The sequence below is a fragment of the Rhinolophus sinicus genome, linkage group LG01 (genome assembly GCF_036562045.2).
Source record: "Rhinolophus sinicus isolate RSC01 linkage group LG01, ASM3656204v1, whole genome shotgun sequence".
Lineage (NCBI taxonomy): Eukaryota > Metazoa > Chordata > Mammalia > Chiroptera > Rhinolophidae > Rhinolophus > Rhinolophus sinicus.
In genome coordinates, this window is record NC_133751.1 from 178932620 (window position 1) to 178957065 (window position 24446).

General features: G+C 41.5%; 1 protein-coding gene and 1 long non-coding RNA gene across 6 annotated transcripts in view; one reads left to right on the top strand and one right to left on the bottom strand.

The window, feature by feature from the left end:
- Positions 1-297: 297 nt before the first annotated feature.
- Positions 298-3934, bottom strand: LOC141573077 (uncharacterized). The gene is made up of 2 exons (XR_012498646.1): positions 3729-3934; positions 298-928 (listed from the first exon to the last, which is right to left on the bottom strand). It is a non-coding gene; the product is annotated as an uncharacterized LOC141573077 (long non-coding RNA).
- A 68-nt stretch (positions 3935-4002) lies between these two features.
- Positions 4003-24446, top strand: part of SPATS2L (spermatogenesis associated serine rich 2 like) — a 162562-nt gene continuing 142118 nt past the window's right edge. For 2 of the 5 annotated variants that reach the window (XM_074339757.1, XM_074339761.1), the window contains exon 1: positions 4152-4428. The gene's annotated coding sequence lies outside the window, so the exon portion shown is untranslated. Of the gene's footprint in view, positions 4103-4126; positions 4429-24446 lie in introns of those variants that run through there. The other 3 variants (XM_019746487.2, XM_074339760.1, XM_074339764.1) reach the window with 3 other exon arrangements.

The following is a 24446-nucleotide window of genomic DNA, read 5'->3' on the forward strand; positions in this document are numbered from 1 at the left end:
TTATAAAGATAACCAATATTGTAAAAGATTCTCTTGTATTTTCTTTTAGCATTTATAGTTCTGTGTAGATTGTTAATCCCTCTGGATTTTTTCTTAAATATGGAAAAAGATAGTGTATTCGTTTTCCTTAACTCAACAGAAGGTTTTTGGTTTTTTTTACTAAGATAACATTTCTATGTGGGTGTTTAGCAAGTAGATACCATAGAGAGACTTGGGCTTCTTCTATCCAGTGTTTCTACCCTGTTCTCAGTAAGGAGTCAGCAAATTATTGCACACAGGACAGCTCAACTCAGTGCCTGTTTTTGTAAATAAAGTTTTATTGGAACACAACCTTGTCCTTTTGTTTACACAGTGTCTATGACTGCTTTCTTGTGAAACAGCTGAGTTGGGTAGTTGGGATAGACACATATGACTCACAAAGCCCAAAATATTTACTTGACAGCTCTTTGTAGGAAAAGTATGCTGACTCCTGCTCTGGGGTCTCAGGAGTCCTTAGTTCCCACATAGCAGATGGAGAAGAGAAATCATGCAGGAGGTTTTCCATTAGTGGGGACTGGAAGTGGAGTACAAAGTTTCCATCTACATTTCACTGGTCTGAATTCAGTCACTTGGCCTCACCTGTGAAATGTGGATTAGTTGTACATCCAGGAAGAAAGAGAAACAGATTTGTAGAATTATTAGCCATTCTCTGCCACAGTGTGACCTGTAATTATTTGTTTCTTTCTTCCTGCCCATTTTTAATCAGAATAGGCTAGATTATGCTGCAGAAACAAACAACTCCTAAATCTCAGAGGCTTAGAAAACCAAAGGTTTATTTCTTGTTCATACTACGTATCCATAAGAATCAGCAGAAGTGACATTGCTCATTGTTGTCATTCATTCCAGTCTGATGGAGCAACCACCACCAGGCACCTTGTTGGTTGCAGTACTATAGGGAAAAGTAGTGATGCATGCATTAGTTCCTCTGCCCAGAGCTGACAACTCATCACTTCCATCCACCTTTCATTGGCTGAAGCAAGTCACAGGGCTACACTGTACTTCAGTAGGGTGGGGAAGTGCAACCCTATCATGTGCTTCAACGGACGCAGAGCTGCAATATTTGTGAACAGCCCTAATGAATACCACACACAATGAGAAAACACATTCATTTCTTCCCTAAGGGAGATCACCCAGATTCTACCCAGTCACAGTCAAGGAACGCTAGATGACAGACTCACCAACAAGTCTGAATAGTGGCCTGGAGCCTAGCAACTAAAATCACTCCCTGTCCCCAACACTGATTCAGGTGTCAAAATTCTAATAGAGACAACTACTGACAACGGCCTGAAACAGGTGTCTGGGATCTGAGCTACTTCCCTGAATGCAAATCCTGATCTGCATGACCATGCCTGGAGAATCAGGAGCACAGCACAATCTAGGGTGGAAAGTAGGGAATATGTCATTTTGCTGAAATCAATACTGCAGGGAACCAGTCAGCCTCAGTGAAGGATATGTCACTGTTCTCCTTACAATTAAGCACACTGGGTAGACTGTAGGTGACAATATGCAGAAAAGCAGTAGACACAGATGAAAAATACCCGTATGGAAATATTAGAACATATAAACTAACGTGTTTTGTTCATCCCTCAGAAAATGTTTACTCATGATTTTCGTTTGTTTGCTTAAGAAAAGAACTTCGCTTCCCTATGGAGCTTAGAAAATAGTAAAATCATATTTATGAATTATAATCATAGAGAATCATTTTGAACAATAGAATCCTATTAACATTAGACAGATAACGTCCTGATCAAAATTTCAAATAAAGTAATTTTTCAAATATTTTCACTATCCGGTGCCAACAATACATATTTTTTTCATATTCTACATCTTTGGATTTGTCTGTCTCCATGTAATTATCTCCATGTCTACTTCCATGTAAGTATAAAAATCATTTATGCTTAACTCATCAAAATACTACTTTTTTTTGTTATTTGATGTCCAAGAAGTTTTTACACTTTTCAATGGGAACTTTAAATCCTCTCTCCCAGAAACAGAAATTTTCATTTTTTTCCTGACTTAATTAAACATAAAAAGGTTTAAGTTTGATCGGAAAGTCACTGTCTATAAAACTTTTAAAAATCTGGTTTCTTTTGCTAGTCCCATAGCTAACTCTTGAAAGCTATAATTATTTTCTTTAGTTACTTTAATATTGTCTTGTCATGGGCGAGGCCTCCATCTCCAGTAGAGAATTAATTTTATCTAGTTTGTGGTACAGTGGTTACTACTACACTCTTATTCTCCATTTGTTTTTTCCATCAATTCAGTGGTTTAATATTTTTGCTCTCAACACACATACCAGTTATTCTTACGGCTGCCACCTACTAACTGAAAAAGAGCCCTCAAATGTAAAAGGCCATCGTGTATGGGCTTCTGAAAACTCTTTCTTCCCTCTGGTCATATTCAGTTCTTGAAAACATTTTTCTTTCAGACTTTACTAAGCAAGTTAGATTTGGAGTCCTGGGCAGATTATGAAGTGGTAGAAGAAAGGAATGAAGATTGAGTTCAATGTTATTTCCAAAACCCTTCCTAGGAAAGCAATAATTTATTATTCATTTTGGAATTCTAATTATGGGGACAAACCCAAAAAACTTAAAATATTTTGCCAGAGGACCTAAAAAAGTGTATCAAATCCCAAGTCAAATTGTTATGTTACCTTTTCCACCTGAATTTAATAAGCAATAAATAATTATCCTTTATATGTAATATGGATTCTAGAAGCAAGTTTTCCCATCTGCAGCACAGGCAGGGCCAGACTGTGTAGGTTCAAATCCTCCCTCCACCATTTACTAGCTTAATAATTTAGGCAAGTTATTTTACCTCTGCATTCTTCAGTTTCTTTGTAGAAAAGGACAAAAATAGTACGTATGTACCTTACAGGATTGTTTGAAGGATTAAATGAAGTTAATACTTATAAAGCACTTACAAATACTTGCTAAATAAATTACATGATTCATACACCCATCCAGTGTAGCAAGAACCACCACAAGTCACATAAGAAAATATATTCCTCTACTTTTAGCTCTTCTATTTCCTATCAGGGCTGTGCATTGTCAACAGGGGCACATTATGTTAACAGATTAGAACTTTGTGAGAAAGGTGTTTGTATTTTATTTCAAATTACGATTCCTGAACATGGGGTGATATACCATTCCGCTGTACACTCAGCGGCCCCTTAGAGATTGCAGCGTGAGAAGCATAACCAACTCTGGTCTGATATTTCTAAGGGACTTTGACATCCAAGGAGCCGCTGAGAAACAATTGTTGGTATTCAGAAAAAGGGAAGCTAAGAAGTCATCCTTTAAAAAAAAAAAACACAAAAAAACTGAATTGGAGAGCTGCCTGCATTTCGCTCTACTGCCTCTGGAAGAGGTGTGTTATCTAAAGTGCTTCCATCATGAATAATGGTTGAGAAATTGCCTTGACTCTCCCGACTACTGTACTCCCAGGCAGAAATCCATGGGCTCATGCCCATGTGTCTATCTGGAACTTAGTATCACACACGTTTAGAGCAACCCATCTTTCAGAGCCCAGTGTAAATGGGAGGGGCCGGAACACTCCGGGTTAGCCCGGTTTCTAAGGTCAGACCCGAGCCCCAGTACTTTTTCCGCGCCTAGGTCTTCAGATCATTTCGGAATCTGCTACCTTTGTTTACATTTTGAGCTTGGCTCAGCACCACAAACCATTATTACCTTCTAAAAGGAGAAGCATCTTGCATCTGTAGACAGTGCCTGGAGGAGCAAAGTTCATTCTGCTGGATATGGGAGGGTGATTCTCCTGCAACACGTGTGGGTTGTGACAAAATCTTTCAATAACAAGGACAGTGAAAGTGAGGTGGAGGTAGGGAAAGGCGAGGACGTTGGTGTAGGGCAAGCAAGCAAGTGTGGAAGCTGTGCAGGGATTCTTCTAGAAAGTGGGGTGGGAAAGGAGCTAGGGAGGGCGTGTGGAGGGAAGGGATCTGTGTCAGAACGTGCGTGTGAGCAGATACAAAACCCGAGAGAGGCGTGAGCAGCGCTGTGTGTGCGAGCGGGAGCGAGGGGCGCCGGCTCGGGGTGTGTGTGCTTGGGTGAGTGACACCGAGGGGCGGGCTGGCCGGCGGGCCAGCGGGCGGGGGCAGCCTGCGAGGGGCGGGAGTGTCCCTGCGTGGAGCGGGCCGACCCGGAGTTGTGTCAGTGAAGGAATCCAGTCGGGGGCCGAGCTGGCTGCGCCCTCCGCCGCGAGAGCCGGCAGCACGGGGCGAGCTCCGGACGGCGCGCGGCCCAGGCAGCGGCTCCCGCTCGGCCCGCCCTCTGTGCCGCTGGGGCCGCTACCGCCGCTGTGCCTCCCCTGCCGACCGCGCCCCCGATCCCCGTCCCCCGGTCCGGGACGGAGTGCCCAGCGATCGGCGCAGAGGTAAGCCCGGGACCCCTGCCCCCCGCCGCCCGAGGTTCCCTCCCCGCCTGCCGGGCCCGAGCCGGTACGCGGGACTCGGACGGACGCGGTGGGGCCTGCGCGGCCGCCACAGTGGCTCGGTCCGGGCCGCAGGTTCCGCAGCCCGGGCCGCCCAGCCTCCGCCGCCTCCCGGGTCGCTGGGTGTGGCCCCCGCTCGGCGCCGACTTGACGCGGAGGTCGCCGTCCTTCCTTTCTCTGGCCGGCGCAAGCGAGCCGGCGGGCGGGCGGGAGGAGGTGCCGGTTCAGCTCACTTTTGCGCGCCCCAGGCAAGCGTGTGGCCGCCGCGCTCCGACGTGGACCCGCCCGCCCCGGATCTGAATCGGCCGTAGTCCCTCGACTGCCCTCCCCCGCGCGAGCGCCCTCTTCCACTTGCAGAGCGGAGTGCGACCCATCCCCGCCCGCCGCCCGCCGCCCGCCGCCCTCTCGCTGCGAGCCGCAGAGCTGCCCGCCTCAGCGGGACCATCCCGCGCACGACCGTGGCCCGGGCGCCCCCGGGCGCCCCCGGGAGCGGGATGCAGCGGCCCCCAGTGCCGGCCAACTCGCCGCGATTGCAGGCGGGATGACGGGAGTAAAAGCCGAGCGACCCGGCAGCGGGAGGTAGCGGTCGCGCAGCCGCGTCTGGACGGGTGCGATGCGGCGTCCGCAGGCGGCGGCCTGGGCTCGGGATTCTGCCGCGAACTGAAGCCCAAGACGGCGGTTGTTTCGGGGGTGCGGAGAGGGTTCTTCTCGCTCTCTGGACTTTTCCGAATCTCGGAAGATCGGCCCCGCTCGCACGCACTCTGCTGTTCGCTCGCTCTCGGTTGGGTTGTTAATTACTTAACTGCACACGTAGGAGGTGAAGGGCTGAGACTTTACCTGGACCGGGATGCGACCGAAGCCTCCCATCTTCGCAAGTGGAGGTTTCTAGTTCTTGCGTGTGTTTGATTTGTGTTTGTGAACTTCTTAAGCTTTCAGCTCCCAGCAGTCCTGATGTTAGCGGATGCCAAGGTTTTGGAGACTTGATACTAAAGTCTTTCTGTACAGCATTTTCCTTGGAGAGTATTGCAGAATCTAGCATGAGAACTACGTAGTGAAAAACCTTGAACTTCAAACACAGCCTCTTTACATAAAATGTTATGTATAATATTTTCACTTTTTTGTTTAGAATTTCAAATGTTATATTAGAAACTTTTACCAGTCTCCTCAGAAGAAAAAGAACATCGACTCTATTTTAAAACCTATGCAAATTTTAAAACCTATGCAAAGGAAGAGACTTTGTGCTACTATTTGAAAGAATGAGGTCTTGTGACCTTTATGACATCTTAAAGGAACGACCCATTACCATTCTGATTATGTTTTCTAGAGCTAAAGCAGATGTGCAATATGGAAGGGACAGGAAGTCAGAAATTGCTTTATTCCGAAAAAAAAAATTCAAGTAACAGATCCAGTTATTTTGAAAGACACTCTGAAAATAAAGACTAAAATAAAAACTCAAGTTGCCTTCTAGATAAACTATTTCATTGGCCTGATAATATAAATTTTATCACTTAAATAGATGGGGGCAGTTTTATTAAGTAACAGTAGTATTTAAAAATATCTGTGTATGATAATATTTGTTGGATCTTTAACTGGGGGGAAAAATCAACTTTGGGAATGATTTTCTATTTGGACAAGGCATTTACTGCTGCAGTCTCTAATTAGAGTTTTGGATTAAACTCAAGGTTTGTTAAAACCTATTTTGTGGAGCAGCAGAACAAAAAGCATGGAAAATTCTGTATCTGTGTGGCTTTAAACACACACACAAATTAGCCCCAAAGATGATTTGCATAAAAATACAATCACTTGAGTGCAGACAATATTTAAGAGGATAGTGAAAACTCAACATCTGGGAAAGGAGTATATTAATTGGCAATTTTCTTTCTTTCTTTAATCCCTGCCTCTGAAAATATTAAATGGTTTCCTAGGACTAAAGTTAGTTTAATGTGCTTATTTAGAGAGGCAAAATGATCGAGAGCCTTTTGTATTCATTTTATTTTAGGGAGTACCCGAATGAAATTCTTCATGATCTGCTCTGTGCTCAAACTGATTTTCAAGTGGCCATTGTGGGCATAGGTATCTATGGGCTTGTGAAGCTGTTTTGCCACCTCTGTAATGATCTGGGAAAGAGAATGCTTTGGCCACACACACCATTGCAGTCTTTGAAGCACTGCCAATCAAAAACATCTCAGATAAATTTTGCTGTGCACGTGGATATACTTTCCATCAGAAGTTAATCTTTAGAAATGTCTCAGTTTTAGGTCTAAATTTTTTCAGTTTCTCAGTCTATGATCATAGAATTGTGCTGTCATTAACAAAAATTACTTATGGCTTTTTGTGTTGAATGTGACTAAGTAGTCTGTCTTCTATCTTTCTCCTACCTTTACACAATTTTAATCAGCATCTTATGAGATAGGCTGGGAAAGGAACTTTTGGTTACATTTGATAAAATAGAAGTTGAGGTTGCTCATGGTAGGATTGAAGCTATTCTACCACCTTTCTTGATATATGAGTGGTGTAGGTTTTGTATGCATTAAATAAAATAGATACCGCTTACTCACTGTACCGTAGTACTTCTTTCCTAGTCATCATATTCTGTAGACCCTTTGTTGTTATTTTACTGTAACAAGTCATATGGCTGCTGTAATTTTTGTGCACAGAACAGTAGCTTTTATAAGCATGACACAGGACATGAGGGCAGATATATAATATGGACAGAGTGATAGAGTCTGTTTATTGATCTCAGAATGATTGTGCATAATTCAACTAATCAATTCATTCCACCACTGTTCTGTCTTACCATGTAATCACACAATTAAAATATGATTTTCATAATACACACTGTTGAAAATCAGTACACTTAATTATAGAAGAAAAACAAACCTTTCTTTTTTCTTCCCCTTTTTGAAGTAGTCTGCTATGAAGGTGTTATTTCCTTGACACATCAAAATGGCTAATTTGGAGTTGTGATGCTTGTTATGTAAATAGGCCATATGTTGAATTTCTACAGAAGTTTATTCGTTCAGTGTTTTAATGGATAGGATCCCTTAAGTACCACAGCTTAGGAAAATAGTCTATGAAGATGTATTTCTTTATGCTCTCTATATCACTTCTGTTGTATTTGTTTAATAGCTAGTATTTTTATTTTCTAATAAAAAGAATCTTAGATGTGATTGTGTCACCTGTCCTTACATCATACAAAGCTTTGGTACTGACACAAACTCCATATTCATTTATGCACCTGTTTAACAGACTTTTCATAGTGGATGTCTTACTGTCAGGTTAAAGGCTACCTGCCTGGTAAACTTTTCATATTTCTGCTAAACCTTTTCCTTTCACAGTGAAAAGACTCTCCTTTTCTGGATACTCAGCATTTGCTTCATCACCCAGACTTGAGACCTAGCAACCATCCCTGACTCTTTCTTTTGTTCCCTCAGTAACACTGTGCAAGTTTTGTTAACTCTTCCTTTGTAGCAGTTTCTCTGAGCCAGCCCCCACATTTCCTTTGTATTTCCCACTCTCGGGCCCGGCCCTCACCCATCACTGTGTTCTAGGATGAGTATAGTTGTCTACATCCTGGTCTCTCTGTATGTGAGTTTTCTCCATTCTGTGTACTTCCACCACATCAACCTTTCTAAAACTCCTCCTTGGAACTGTTCTCCAAGGATTGTCTTACCGGAAGCCTGTGTTGAAGTCTGGTTTACATGATTCTAAAGCAAGTGCTCTTTGCACTAGTTAAAATACTTTCCATGTCCCCCAGGCCCCCACCCCCACCCCCGCCCAAAATTGCCTTTGGCATCAAGTCTAACCTCTCCATGTGTTTGTAATGTACCTCATAGTCTTGCCCAAATTTAACTTATCAACTTTATGTTATACTTTCCAACATGAACCTTTATTCCTACTGATTGGATCTCACTGCCCTTTGAAGATGACTTTGTACCCTTTTGTTCATGATCTACCTTTTAAAATGTCATTCATTTTTCCTCTGACCTAACGCAACCTTTAGGTTCTAGTCTGCCCGCCCTGTTCACTGTTCCTCTCTGATTTTTATCCTTTTCTACCCTTTTGTCTGCATCATTCCTTTAGACCATCAGATGCTCTCCCCTACTATTGTGTTCTTAATTCTTGCTTTTCCAACTATGTTGCAAGTTCCTTGAGGGCACTGATGTACCTTGTAGTCTGGCTTGTTCCTTGTAGGCCCTTGGGCACAGCAAGCACTTGATAAATATACCTGTAGCATCAATAAGCTAGAAGGGTGAATTTGTTTTTTTTAAATAATAGGTTTTGATACTGTCTGTGTACTGCTCACCATTGTGTCCCCAGAGCCTAGCTTGCTTGACACCTCGTCTTGACCTCAATAAATATTTGTTAACATAGAAGTTAATGTTGACATTGGATAAAAGGACAGACAGGCATTTGAAGGAAGCATTTGTCAAGGAGTTTTTCCCGTTTTTCTTTCGTGGTTCTAATCAGCCTCTCCATTCATCAGTTGTGAGGATTCTAAGGCCTGGCCTTTTCCAGAGTTGAGATAATGATGGAGGCTGGCAGTTGTGCGTTAGAATTAAGCAGGTTGTCATTATTTTAAGGTGGAGTGATGGGTCCCATTAGCGACAAGAACAAAAGCATGCAGAGCCTTATGCCAGGATTTTATACGTAAATCAATTAGACTAGAGTTATCAGTTATATGGAAGTTCAGTTAATTGGCCCTACAATCCCAGACTGTATTGCAGGACTACCCAACCTTTTCATTTAAAAGTTTCCTTGTAAAGTAAAAAAGAAAAGAAAAGAAAAAAAAAATATCTGGGGGATCCATCTGGGGATGAAAGGAGGTAGAGAAGAGTTGCCACACCCATTCTATTGTGTCCAGAACAAAATTCAATTCTTCACTTTTCTATAAGACTCATTTTGTACAAAGCACTGTTTCTTCCAGGAATTTCAGTTTATAGTCTAGCAGGAGAAATAACATGTATCCCAGAAACAAAGGTCTAAGAGAGAGCAGAAAGGAAAATTTCCTTCTGCTGGGGGTGGCGGGGACCTGCCTAAAGTGATAGTTGCTTGAGCTGATTATTGAAAAGATTTGGGTAAGATTTCAATAGCTATTATTGGAAGTACAAGGGTGAGGGAAGGGTGGCTGGGATAGCGGCAATGCAGGGTAGGCATTCCAGGGGTTTTTGGCTCTGACATCAGTAATATGTTAGGGCTCTTATGGGCATTGGTGGTCTGCAGTGTTCAATAATGAAACTTTAAGGATATACAGATACCTGAAATAATTACTTTTTGGTGCCAAGTACTGAACTGACCATGACGTAAAGCACAAAATGAATCTTGTAAGCAATATAACCAGTGAGTTCCTGGGTAACATCCAACTTGCTTAGAATGCTCAAAAAGACCTCCTGCGTTTGGAAACACCACTGAATGGTAATGTAAATGGGGAATGTCTGCCTGATTGTGATCCCAAGTAACCAGCCATCTCTGGGACACTGCCCAGTGCACCCAACGGCTCAATACACGGGTAAACATGTGTTATATAGAATCCAATTCTGATTCCTTAGAATTACCCCCTCATGGACTATACATAAAACCAGGACTGATGGTGTGGGGACAGAACCCCAAAAAGCAGTTTCCAGGCTCTCGGCCTCACATGGAAGGGTGCTGGCTCAGGTAGTAAATGGCCATCAACTGTGATTGCATGGCCATCAGCTGTGGCTAGTTGGCCGTCAGCTGTAACCAGTGAGCCATTGGCCACTAATATAACTGCTGTGGCTACGCTAGCAAAAAGAAGAGAAGATGGTGGCTGGGCTGGCAAGTGTGGATGGCGGTTTGCGGACAGTGTGGATCCAGCCTCCAGTGAGAATATAGTGGTATGACTCCCCTACCTATGGCTCCGTGGGTGTTCCTTTTTGGCCTCACCATATCCTGCGTTCTTGTGTGGGGAGTGGGAGCAGAGACCCCGCCTGGCACCCCGCACGACAAATGGTGCAGCGAGCAGGGTCTCCCGCACGACAGATGGGGATAAGTTTCAGGTTGCCAGATTTAGGGTCAGCGTAAGGAAGGTAGTCCTATCATGTATGGGTTGTGCTATTTCATGCGGTGGTAAGCCCACCCATAACTAAGTGTATTCAAGCATAGCCTATACCAGGCAATATCTCATTTAAATATATGCATTATCTCCCTTCTTCCTCAAAGCAGTCCTCTGAAGCATATATGCTAATTACCCCCGTTTAACTGAGGAGCAATAGTGACGCCTAGGAGGTTGAGTTGCAAGCTGAGGAGCAGGTGTCAAGCCTACGCATTTTGAGGGCAGAGACTGAATATGTCCTGGATGAAAAAAGGATACATACATCGGGTGGCTATTAAGGTTTTTAAGAGCCCTTCCTAATGCTGAGATTGATTCTTTAATTCTCTTTAGGGATCAAGGTGCTAATAGTTGCAAAGCACTAATTCATTATCAGCTCACCCAATTCTTAGAAATTCAGAACAAAATGAATGCAATTATCAGAGCATGATAGTTAACACTCTTTGATCATCTCATTTAAACCTCACAGTCATATTGCAAGGTAGGGATTATGTACCCTCATAAGAAGGGGACACTGATGCCCAGGGAAGTTACTTGATTGAATCTGCAGAGTTGATAAGTGGCAGATGCATCTGTTTGGTGACTGACCCCCATGCCTGGCTTTTTTTCTTCCCCTATCCTGTGAGGTAGTGCAGGGTGACATTGAAGATATTTACCTGTCAGGTTGGCACAGACCCTGACCAATCAGAGGCCACTAGCTACAAGCGACCACTGTGATTCTCCTGGGTGGTGACTGCCAACTGAGGTGATGTTTAGGTGAAGTCCAAAGGTGCGTGAAAGTCTTGGTACTATTCCTAGCCTGCAGATGTGGAGCTCCAGAAAGCTAGTGACTTCTTTCTATGTTCAGCATTTATCTGATTTTATACAAGTACTATTAAAGAAAAAAAGCCTTCATGGACAATTACATTTCATTTATATTTCTAAATAAGGAAAACTGGTTTTCCAATGGTATTGTCATGTCTTCCTTAAAAATGGCAGGATCTTCTTCCCCATTCCTTATTTTCCCTGTACCCTCTTCCAGTCTGAGGCTCATCTCTCTGGACACCATCCCCTCTTGCTCCATTATCTTTCATTTCTTCAACAACTCAACCAACCTTTTCTCTCAGTCCATGAGCGTGGTGGCGGTCTTTCACATCCTTTACAAAAATAGAAGACAAGACAAACAAAAATCTCCTGGGCCCCTTTCCTCTTGGTCTGGTTCTGTTCCGTTTCACTCCTGATTTAGAAGGTAGCGCCTTGTAGGACAGGTGGTCCTCAGCTCCTCCCCAGCTGCTGTTTCTCTCCCGCCCTCTACCCTGTCCTCTCGTGGTGGCCGCCTCCATCCTTTAAACTGCCAGGTCCATCCTGCAGGATTCTCTTCTAATTCTTGACCTGTATGCGGCATTTGATGTTACTGATCTCTCTTGAAACTTTGCTCTGTCTTTTGAGTCATTTCTCTCTCCCGATTTTTTCCGTTGCCCAACTGCTGTGTGTTAGACTTACCAGTAGGTTCTCCTCCTCCTCCCAAACCTCAGCATCCTGTGGTATTCACTCCTCAACCCTTGCTCACTCCTCACATTTGCCCTGGGATGACCCCCCTGCTGTTTTCTTCTGCTACCACCATATGCCCTTGGTTCCTTAATCTGTGACTCCAACGTTGAACTCTTCTGATCTCTGCTCCAGGGATCTTAAACTCAGCAAGGTCAAAACTCAACTTCCACAACCAGGGTATTCCTTCTGTGTTCTCTCTCAGTGAATGAAACCCACTTCACCAGGTTGAAAACTTGGGAGTTGTTCTAGATTCCTCACTCTTCCTCAACCCCTACATTTCACTGAGCACCAAGACCTATGGAAACTGTTCTCAAACTGTCTTGAATCTGCCCTCACCTCTTCAGAAAATTACCACCATCACTTCCGTGGTTCTGGCCCTCATCACTTCTCCTGAGGATTACTGCAGGCCCTCATAACTGGTCTTTCTCCTCTGCCTGGCCTGCCTCCAACCCGTTCCCAATGCTGCTGTCTTTCTAAAAGGCAAATATGATCACGACTCTCTGCTGCTGAAAATCTTCAGCGGAGTCACTGCTTCTCCAGGATAAAATCTGAGCTCCCGAGCACAGTACAAAAGCTCCTTTGTGATCTGGGCTCCCCCCTTGGGTGTGTGTCAAACTCTTCTCTAATGATCCTGGTTCCCCACTCTCTTCCCCCGCCCACAGCATCCCTACTGAAGGAAATGAGTTGTGACAGGAAAGAAGTGAGAGGAGGGATGGGAACAGAGAAGAGCCGATAGGATTGTGCTGACCAGCACTGGAGCCCCGAGCTGCATGTAGCTATTGAGCCCCTGAAATAAGGCTAATCCAAACTGAGAGGTTCTGTAAGTGTAAATTACACCACGGCCAAAGACTTTTTATGAACAAAGAATGCAAAGTGTCTCATTAACAGATCTTAATATTGGTTACATGTTGAAACAGTAATATTTTGGATATAGTGGGTTAAGTTAAATATATTATTAAAATGAATGTCACATTTGTTTTTTAACATGGCTACTAGAACGTTTTAAATGACCTGTGTGGTTTGCATTATAATTCTGTCGGACCGCGTTGTTACAGAACATCTCCTCATTCCCAGGAGATGCATCCTACGTGAGCCAACCCAGAGCTTTTTGAATGATCAAGTCAGCCCCACAGGTACAGAGAAGCAGCAATTGCTCAGTTTCTTAAATCCAGAGATATTAAGTGCTTTAGATAAGACTCAGAATCAGAGAGACAGATTGTGAAAGTGACAGCCAGAAGTCATACGTACATCCGTGCACAGCACTGAAGTCACGATTAAAGCACATCTGGCTCCCCAGTCACCGTCAGGAGTGGGAAGCAGGGATACTTGTGTGCTAGAGGGAGGATTTGAGATAGACAGAAGGAGCAAGGGAGGGCCAGTGGAGTCACATTCCCAGGAAGCCTCCCACTTGGGAGCCACACCTTGGCCTCTGAGCTCTCCATCTGCCATTGGTCCTTCCCAGTGGGCTAAGTCCCAGCTCCCCCACTGTCTCCCTCTAGGATCCTGAGCAAATGAATGAATCAGTGGGTCTGCAGCCTCAATGATATGTACATCCTCCAGTCATTGTGCATCAAACAAAATGACGTGCCAAACATGTTGGTAAGTGCTTGACAGAAGGTAGTGATGCCTTAAGATACTGAGGGCAGCAATCTGTGGATCAGTTGGTCACAAAGGCTTTGAAGAGGGGTATGTGGGCTGTCCAAAAGACCCCGAAGGTAACATGCTGTGTCTTACGAGAGATGCAGAGCTTTATGTGTTCACAGTGGAAAAGCCAACCAGTGATAGGAAACCAGAGCTTATCAGTTTGGATGGAGCAGGAGGGAGAAGCCTGAAGGTGAGGGGAAGAAACCATGACTATCACGAGAAAGGTTTAGCAAGATCAGATTCCAGTGCAGCCTGATGGGCAGCGTGAGTCTGCGTTCTCTTCCGGTAGATTCCGTGCTGTGGTCTGTTGAGCCCTTCACTTCTGAAAAGAACCCCCCTGAGCAATTGTTTTTCTTTGCTTTTACACATTAGGCATTAGTATAAGATTCTGTTAAGGGGAAAGATTCTTGTGCTAAAAATAAAAGTTTGAAAGTCATACATCTACAGGAAATGGCCTGAGAAAGTGGTAACCATCCTGGTGTGGTTATTTTTTCCCCCATTTGCAGGATGTGGGACCAGTGTAGGCCCTTTGCAGGAGGGTCACAGCTCCCTTGCATCTGTGCCTTGGTGACTGTCCATGGGGCTGACCATGCAGTTTGGTTTGCCCAGGCAATTTACCTAGAAAGCCGCTACTCAGCCTCATTCTTGGGTAACCCAGTTTTCACTGTGTGCCCCAGGTTCCACTTCCTCTCCCACATCCCCAAGTCCCTGCATTGAGTTCTTGTGTAGGAATCCCAAGTTGCCTTGTAAGGATCCCATCGCACATCGCCGCGCCTTAGGACGGTAGTCTTGCCTCTGAGCCTCAAGCCCTACGGTGAGGCCCCACTACTATCTTCCAGGCTTCTGCAGTACTGACACCTGCCAGCAAAGGGCAGGAAACTCTCTTAGTTTAATAGGTATGTGTGGACTTGAATAGCTTGCCTGGATACTAGCTGTTCTCCGGGTCCAGACCCCTGACACCAAACACTGCAAACACCAAACACTTGCTGCCCTACTGGTCTCTAGGTCCCATTTGTACTATATGTGCAACTGGGGAAGAGATGGGGAAGGCAAATATAGGGCTGATTTTTCTAAATTATGATACATCCACTTCTTTGCCTCCTATGGGAAGGCTGCTAGTCTTACGAGTGGATGAAAAAAGTGGCTGCCTTTGTTGTGTGATTTCAGAACCTATACTACTCAAAAGGGCACTTCAAACAGCAACAGTTTCTCTTTCCTGCTCTCTAATGCAAGCCTGTGTTCTAAAAACTCTGTTCCCTTTCCTAAGACCAGTATAGTTCAGAAGAAAAGGAGGACACATTTGGCACTTGAATGGCCTGGTTTTGACTCATGTAATTGGCTAGCTGTATGAACTTGAGCAAATTATTTAATCTTCCTGAACCTCAGTTTTTTTGAAGTTTTTACGAAGTGAAATTAATACCTACTTGTTTTGTTACGATTTTGTTATGACTAAATAAGAAAGAAAGTGCCCAGCAGCAGGGCCTAAAATGCAAATGCTATGGAAGTGGTAACTTAGACTTATGCTCCTTAGGATGAGTAATTGTATGGGCCCTTCCCTGAGACTGATAAGGAAGAAAATAAGGAATCCAGGTTAAAGGACCCAGATTTCACCCATCAAGGGCTGAAAAGGACCAGAAGGAAGTTGCCTTCACGTTGTGTTTAAGGCTAGGCTTGCCTATTATTGGTTTGCATTTGTGAAAATACGCATCTGGGGTTATAAATACAGCATGAAGCCATGGAAAAAAGGCATGTTTACATCTTCTATTGGGATAATGTAAGAATAAACAAGGTAAGTTTTTGAATCTCTGTAATAGTCAGGTGCACTGCCATCAAAATAAACTTTCATTTCTATTCTTTGCTGATAAATTACAAATAAAGGAAGACACTAAAATAACCCACAAAGGAAGATTCATATACAAATTAGGCACCAGGGACAAATTTCACACTTACTTTGTTGGAGCCATTCTTTCTTTAACTGTGGGTGTTTGGGAAGTTCTTTTGTTGCAGCCTTATCAAGAAGAGGGGAAAAGCTTTAGTGTACTGAGGAAGAATGCTTTTGATTGGAGGCAATATTGTTCTCAGTGTGGGCTGACTTTCATATATTACAGTGATTGCTAATACATAACCGAGAAAACCCATTTATTGAAGTGCCATAAACAGCAGTGAGATAGTCTGATCTGACATACTGCCACTTCTGAGTGTTTATTATAGAAATGTGGGCAGTCCTCTAATTTGTAAAGGAGAAAGTGGAAGATGCTATGCTGGCTACTGTGACTGCTAATGTCCTGATCTGGAAGGTCTTTGTCCTTTCTCATTTATTTCCTCTGTGAAGTCTGAATGGTGGAATGGATTCAGTACATGCGCCGGCCTGCCAGTGACTTCCTCGGCTCTTGATGCAATTGATCACCCCACTGTAATGCCATAGCCTTAGTACAGTGTCATATTAAAATTGCGAACATGCAAGGAGGAAATGTAAATCTACTGCCTCAAAAATTAAAAATAAAAGCATTCAAAACACAATTTAGTGCTGGTTTGTGGCATCGAATGTATAAAGTCATTTATTGTTCTGGTAGTCCCAGAGCAAGAAATGTTTCAGCTATAGTAGATGATAGCACCTAAGGTTGCCATGACAACATTAATTTATAATTTCCAAACTTTGGTAGAATTTCACGTTCTGGACTCTTCTGGATTGCATTTAAATTTATAGTTATTTCTCATTTATTAAGGTGAGCCATATTTAGTTATTTCTTACATAAATGCACCAGGAGTATCTTCACGAAAGTTACTTATAGGACATTAGAAGCATAGAGTGTGGGCATTGGAAAGGGACAGTCGATACTGTGGTCTGACATTTCCCCCAAATGCAGGAATCCCTTCCGCAGTATCCTAGGCAGCCAGCTGCCATTTGAACCAGGAATGAGGAACCCACAATTTGTGATGCTGAGGAATTCTGCTGACAGTAGTCTGCAATCCTCTTAGATCTAAAGCCCCTTTAGATTTGGGCCTTGTCTCATCTGTGGTTGGACCAATATTCATTATTAAGCACAGGTGGACAGAAATACTGAAATCTGCCTCCCTGCGGCTTCCCCATTCATTTTCCATTGCCCTTTGAAGTCCACAGAACAGACATGCACCTTCTGTGGGGTAGCTCTTCAAATATTTGACATAGCTATGGTATCTCCTACTTGAAGTCCTCTCTCTTCAGGCTTTTGTGGCCCCAGGTCTCCGAACTGAAATTTCCCAGCCTTTTAGCACTCCTCTGGTCACTTGCCACTCTGCCTGTGCCATTTTAAAAGTGAGGCATCTTGAACTCAACACCCTCCTCCTGAGTTCTCTGGGCGGTGGAAAACACATGGCTGCCATTAACTCCCCTATTCAAGGCACCTGTCTTTTATTAACCTAGTCAAATATTGGGTTAGCCTCCATTTTAAATCAGTGACAGCATATTGTGAGTTTATATCCAAAGTCAAATAAAACTTCCACATCTTAACAATTGCTACAAAGCCAAGCTCCCGTTATTCTACCCTTGTTTAGTTGTGTGAACCTATGTAGAGAACTTCACACGTATCTTTGTTACATGTTGTTTCTTTTTGTCAAATCATTTTTCCTCTCTATCAAGACATTTTTAAATTCTAACTTTAAAAAATTCAATGTATTTTTTAAAATTCAAGGTATTAGCGGTACTTCTTTTCACTTATTTATCAATTACAGATTTGAGAATGGTACTTACTTTGTCATTGATATAATATTGACTGAGACAGGCCAAAGATAGAGCTCTGTGACTTTCTAGAAGAGACTTCTTGGAATTTTGTTAGATTTTTTAAACAAAACTAGTTTGGTAATCTTTTACTAATACAAAGGGTGCTAAAAAAATGTATACACATTTTAAGAAAGGAAAAAACTTTATTAATTGTAATACTCAATATATACCAATAACAAAAGATGAATACAAGTCATGTTTGACTTCCGCAATTACAAGAGGTGCTCAAAGTGGTTACCATTAGCATCTAAACACTTCTGATTATGGCGAACTACTGCTTGAGCATAGATGACATCTCTTAAGATGTGTATACATTTTTTTGGCACCCCCGGTATTTACTTTTTTGACCCCAGGTTGTCTAAGAGGATACAGTCAGCAAAGATTTAGTCAAATACATGTCTTAGTGACACTATAATTGTTGATCCACTTATTGCCAATCCTAGAACCTCTATTATGAAGTGAAAAGAGATTAATTTGGAGTAACTGTTAGATTGCATTAATTTTTCTTTTGAAAAATTTACTGAAAAGCATATCTAAATAACCTTATTTTAAATTTATTTTTAAAAACAATTTTGTAAAATAAATTCATACCTCACCTATAATTTTCATTCATATGAACTTGTTTGGTTCAAAGGAATTGCTTTTTTGTACATCATTCCGTTTTCTTTGTGGAATCATTGCTCTGAAAATGAATTGGTGGTATGACAGGAAATCGCTCCTTAGGTGTCACTCCAACACATCATTATATTCGCACCTCCTGGGATAGACAGTAATCAGGCTGAGGCATGTCCAAACAGTGTGCTGGCGTCTATGTAAATAGCTCCGTGACAGTATCACTAACATGACCATGACAGCAAATGAGCTGATGACATCATGTCACTCACAGATGTGTGTTTTCTCTGAGTGGAAAATTCTGTACTATTTGAAAAGAGTTTTTTTTTAATATCCTTCACACAAACTCTTGACTTTTTACATTAATATTGAATGTCTGTCAAATACATATGGTACTTTCTGTACTATATTTTGTTATATTAATGTACAAAATAATTTTTTACATATTTTTTACCTTAGACTCAATGGGAAAATATAACTTAAAAGAATAGTAGCACTGAGGAGCCCAAATCTATAAGTCAAGGAATAAAGTATCAATCACTTCATAAAAATACTGGTATTTGTGTAATACTTTGTATTTTACAAAGTACACACATGTTCTGTTTTGAAAAAATTTGTTTTCTAATGTAAAAATAATGCATACTCATTGAATTTGGAAAAGATACTGAAAAAATAATTAAAAGTCAGCTAAAATTTCACCACCCAAAGATTATCATTCACAGCATCTGGTGTGTTTTCCTTCCGGATATGCATGTATGTGTGGTTGTAAGTATGCATGTGAGCATCATACGTGTGTGTGTGTGTGTGTGTGTGTGTGTGTGTGTGTGTATTTAAACAAGCCTCAAGGTGGACATAGGAAGTCTATACTAAAGAGTAAGTGTCACATAGTATTTAAAAGTGCTTTGTAATCCTACACTTTGAGATTCTAGTCCAGGCTATGCTACTTATGTAGTGACTGTAAATCACTTAAATTATCAAAACTTCACTTTCTACTTCTACAAAATGGGGATAGTGATAGTATGCATCTTGCAAGAATTAATAAGATAATGCATCTAAAGTATATAGCATGGTACGTGGCTCATAGTAAATACTCAGTAAATGTGAGCTGTTATTATTATATAGGTTTTCTTGTCTGTTTTCCTCTCTTAAATTCTAGGGTAGGAATTTCCCTTGTCATAAAATATTATTTGAAAAATATTTGGAATGACTGCATAAATTTCAATATATGAATGTACTTAATGTAATCATTTCCCTACGCTTACACTATTTCCAATTCTTTGCTATCACGAAGAGCACCACAGTTAATGTCTTTTATATTATTTTTGTGCATAGACAACAGATTCAAAATGAATTACTAATGGTATTTTATAAAGAGGCAGAAAAAATACTAACGATTCTTTACTGTCTACTAATGTGCCAGGTAATATGCTAGGTTTTTTACAGCAGAATTCTTATTTAACTCTTCCACAGCCTTGATGAGGTAAGTCTGTTACCCCCATTTTTCAGATGAAAAAGCTCTAAGTAGTTTGCCCAAGGTCACAGAGATAGTGGTGGTAGAGATGGTATTTGAAGCCAGCTGTCTGATTTCAAAGCTTAAGCTTTTCCATTCTGGCATGCAATTCATGCCTATCTTTTTAAGCTGGCGGAATGAATAGTTACCATTGTGCTTTTTACAAAATGTCACTTGGTGCCATGTAAGAGATAGGACACTTGGCTGGAACTCTCGGCTTGGCTTACTCAGTATAATACCTTTTGTGTGCGTATGTTCTTATATGTTTTGGAATCAAGCCTCATTAAAATAAGGTGTTAACTAAAGGAAATAAAACATAATGAAAGCAAACCTCAGGGAAGAAAATATTTATTTAGTCAGTAATACAAAAGTCATCTTTGTTTTAGTTGTATGGACTAGGCCAGAATTACTTATCTCCCTAAGAATCAGAGAATTTCTTATAAATCAGTATGGGAATTAAACAATAATAACAGCCAAAGTAAATTGATGCTATCAAAAGAAATGATAAGTTTCATTACTTGTATGTTAGCGGTTGAAAAGAAAAATCTTTAGTCTTAGCTGTAAGATGATACATCAGGAAAGAGCTGTAATAATTGCTATAGGTCTAAGTATAGGGGAAGGGGAGACATAAAGTGTACTGGGAGAAACCCCTAAAGAATTACTTGGTGAACTGACAGGTTGTCTTTAAAAAATCAGCCATTCAGAACATTTATCTTGGCAGCTCTCAAATCTGACTTACAGCATGTAGTGTGGCAGTCAATTTTGTAGGAAAAATGTATAATTAATGTGAAGATGAAGGTATAAGTATTGCCAGTCACTCCCTAACACAGTTTCTCAGAACAAAGGAACCATTGTAGTTGTCTTTTAATAGGGTAATCCTGGTTTGTCATTTTGTGGGTTTTAGTTCTTAGTAAAAATTAAAAAACAACAACCACCTGGTATGTAGTACTTCATATCCAAGAGGTACTCTGTTGTACAGTTTCTCAACAACTATTGTCTAGTCAAGAAAGCTATCTTTGGTTTTTGAGTTCTTGAATTTTTGTAGCCTTTGAGCTTACACATTCTTGTCTTTGAATTGTTCTACTTTTCTTCAGTCATTTTAGTTCTTGCAAGAGAGAGACAGTGTCATTCCTAATCCACTGACTAAAAAAGGTTTTGGGTCTTGACAGAACATGACCACTAACTTGGCCTGTTGAGGGTGTATCCCCCACGGTGGTGTTGCAGGTGGAAAGGGCCCACCAAGTTAAATCTGGGCCCTACACAACTCGTGAGTACTTCGCACTGTGAACACAGAATTGGATATGAACCTGCAGATTGGATTCAAGATGTGGCTCCATCACTTAGTGTAATGCTGGGCAAAGTGCTTTGCTATCTGAGCCTCGGCTCCCTCAGCTCTCACATGGAGATAATGATTACTGCATAGTCAGAGGTCATGTGGAGGATTAAATGTATTGCGCAAACCACTCGGTTAACTCAAAAGTGTTTCTCTCTTTAGTTTCCCAGTTTTCATTGATGGTGACAGGTCATCCCTCTTGAGGAGAAGCCGATTACCATTTGAGATATTTTCAAATGAATAATGGGAATATTTATAAAATATATGTAAAAATGCACCACTCCTAGGGCTAACCTCACCAGACCCTCCTAACTCTTTGCTTTATCCACTAGTAATGGGCCAGGCCCTTGCTCTGTCCTGGAAACCCCTGGTGCCCAGCTTGAAGCCTCGCAAAGCTCACTCCCCTGGCTATTCCTCTGATGAGGGAAGGAGGTCCTTGGTGTCAATAGGTGGTTCCTTTGAATACAATCAAGACACTTATGAAAATAGGCATTTATGGTGTTTCAAGATAGAAGCAAAACTTGTATATTTCATACATTATTGTCGCTTTCAATAAGAAAGACTCAAAAAGACTATCAGGTAGAAAAACATATTCCAACAAGATTGTGTTATAAAAAATTAAAGGAGACTCTTTGATTATTAAGATAATCATGTTGCTGGAGGGAAGAAGGAAAGAGAACAAGAAGTTAGGAATTTTTGACACTAGGTAGAGTCCATGCAAGCTTTTCAGAAGTCTCTCTTGGTTTTTCTCCCAGACCTGGGTATGTCCATAAGGGCTAAGAAACTACTTCTGAGGCCAGCTGCAGGACAGTAACTCCCTACCCTGAGTCTGCACTTACTCCCTTTCCCCGGGCTGCTATGGGCTAACCTCTTTGCCTTTTACTGTGTCCCAAGCAGTTACTTTCAGTCCTTTGGAGGGACAGAATTTGTTCATTGGCCACCTTAGCTTGGGCTATTCTGTAGGACCCTTACGAAGGTGTTTCAAGCAATTCATGATTGAAACGGCTCTGTGGTGTTTCCCAGAATTGGGAGTATGTGAGCAGGGTACTGGACATTTTAGACAAGGCTCCATGACCACTTAGCAGTAGGGACCCAATGGAAGGCCCATGGTCCTCAGACTCCGTGAGCATACTAGCAGGGAGTGGCTAAACCTGCTTGCTACACTTATTTTGAATCTTTTTCTAAATTCTATTTTTTCTACACTGGAAACTATTCTGATTTTCCTCATTTGCAGTGGTACTACGTTTCAAAGCAAGATATGCCTCCAGAATTGGGAGAAGGGAGACGTTAAGTACATAATGATATTTTTTTTGTTGTTATTACTTTTACAATAAATTGTACTACATAAAAATCTATACTGATACTCATTTGTATAGCAAATCCCATTATAATGAAAAAATTCCAGTCTGTGATAAGGGCAGCAGCATTAGAACACAATTCCAATACACAAGACTGGACAGTCCCTTGGAGTGAGCTAAAATGGGATTTGACCTATATATCAAGCTTTTCATGGTTTTGGTATTTTTCATTTCCACGTGTCAACAAATACCAGAGTTGATATTAAAGCCAGTTAAATCAATTTTTCTTGCTGTAGTCAGGTATACAGCAACATATATCCAAGGGCAACATATCCCCAACAGCCATATTTTGTTGAGTATGTATACTTTTATCACAGACCTGAGTGAAGTACCTTCAGATGAATAGGATGAAAATATCAGCATAGCTACCATAAAAAAGAAAGAAAGAAAAGAAAAGCCAGAGAATCTATAGTCTCGTCCCTCACTACTCATTTAAGCAATCCCGTAATTTATTTTGCTCACTTGAACTATAAGGAATGACAATATGGAAAAGATCTCAGTTGCAGTAGCTGTGCTCCAGTGAGTCTGCTTGAACCCTTTTCTCCCAACTCTCGTCCCAGCCAGAGGATGTCTGAACATAGTAAGAGGTACAAGTGAACCCAAGCACCTCAGACTGTAAGAATCAAATAATAGTGATGGAAAGAGAGGGGGGGGTGACGCCTATTCCTACTTACTTATTTTCTGAACTTTTAACTGTTAGAAGATTTCTGAACATTACGTTTCAAAAACTCAGTGCTTCTATAAACAAATAGCCTGAAACATCAATTTATAAACACCAACAAATTTATTTATTGTTACCAGAAAAGCCTAACTTCTCTTCCCTGTGTATGATAAATAGAAGAGTGATGGTCATTTATTGGGCCTCTACTCTGTGCGACAGTATCTCACCTCTAACAGGCAAAGTGATGCTTCGAGTCCTGCGTAATTATTTCCATTGTATGTGCACCTTGGGCTGCTGAGTAACGTATGTGAGGGCACCAAGCTAGAAAGGGTACAAGCTAGGATTTGAACACAAGTTGGTCTGACTCCAAAGCCACTTTTTACGCCAGGCGATTTTCCGTAACATAGCATGAGATTGAAAAAAACATCTTTTTTCAAATTGTTAAACTAACACATGCTCATTATAGGAAGTTTGGAAAGCAGAGAAAATTATAAAGAAGAAAAAGGTCACCCATAATTGTTCACCCCAGAGATAATCACTACTAAAATTTTAATTTTTTTTCTGTCCCAGTTTAAGAAAGCTATAATTTATATATCCAAGAGAGTATTGTTCCTCAGAATTGTCATCTTTGGAGTTTGTGTATGTACTCCGATAATGTGGCCATAGCTTAAAACATTTTTGGAATCCCTTTCAGAGCTAGTTTAGTCACCAAATTCTCTGTATGCTCCCATGCACAGGGTACTTCGATAGAGATATAGCAAAGACAGTATATCCATTACCTAAATACCTGTCAAAATAGGGATATACCATTTCATGCCTTCTAAAATTACATGCTGCAAATATTTAACCATCCTGTAAGGGATCCCATCATTCCCCTCTCTCTAAGAACAGTAGCGACTTGTGCCGACTTCTATTGCAGTAGGAGATAGAATTATCAAAATACTCTTTTCTCCCATGTCAAACATTGATGGACATTTTGGGGTATGTTTAAAAGTCTTTATTAAATTTAAGTCTACACATGTTTAATATCTCATCTGACAACTCATGTTATTTATGTCATTGTCAACACAACAATATTTGCCTTTTGCAGTTCATAAAGAAAATCAGAAGACTATTTTTGTCAAAAGTTTGAAAAGCATATTTTAAAATCAATTTCTTTTTAATGGAAGCATTATACTCACTGAATTATTCCCCTCTAAGGAGTTTCTGTGAAAACAAATATATCTAAATGCGATGAACTGATCTTTAAATAAAGTTAGTAGCATCTTGTGTCGAAGTACGTGTTTCTCAAAGATGCAAGCACGTGGGCACTCACACACACACATACATAAAAGAAAAGATTGCTATCAAAACGGCCAATGGTATACTTTATTAAAGTCCAGAAAGTCAACTAGCGATGGGCCAGCTGAGTTCTCATCTCTGGATTATTGCATAAAACACTGTTCCTCGTAGAAAGCAAACCTAACCCCCAACCCAAGCA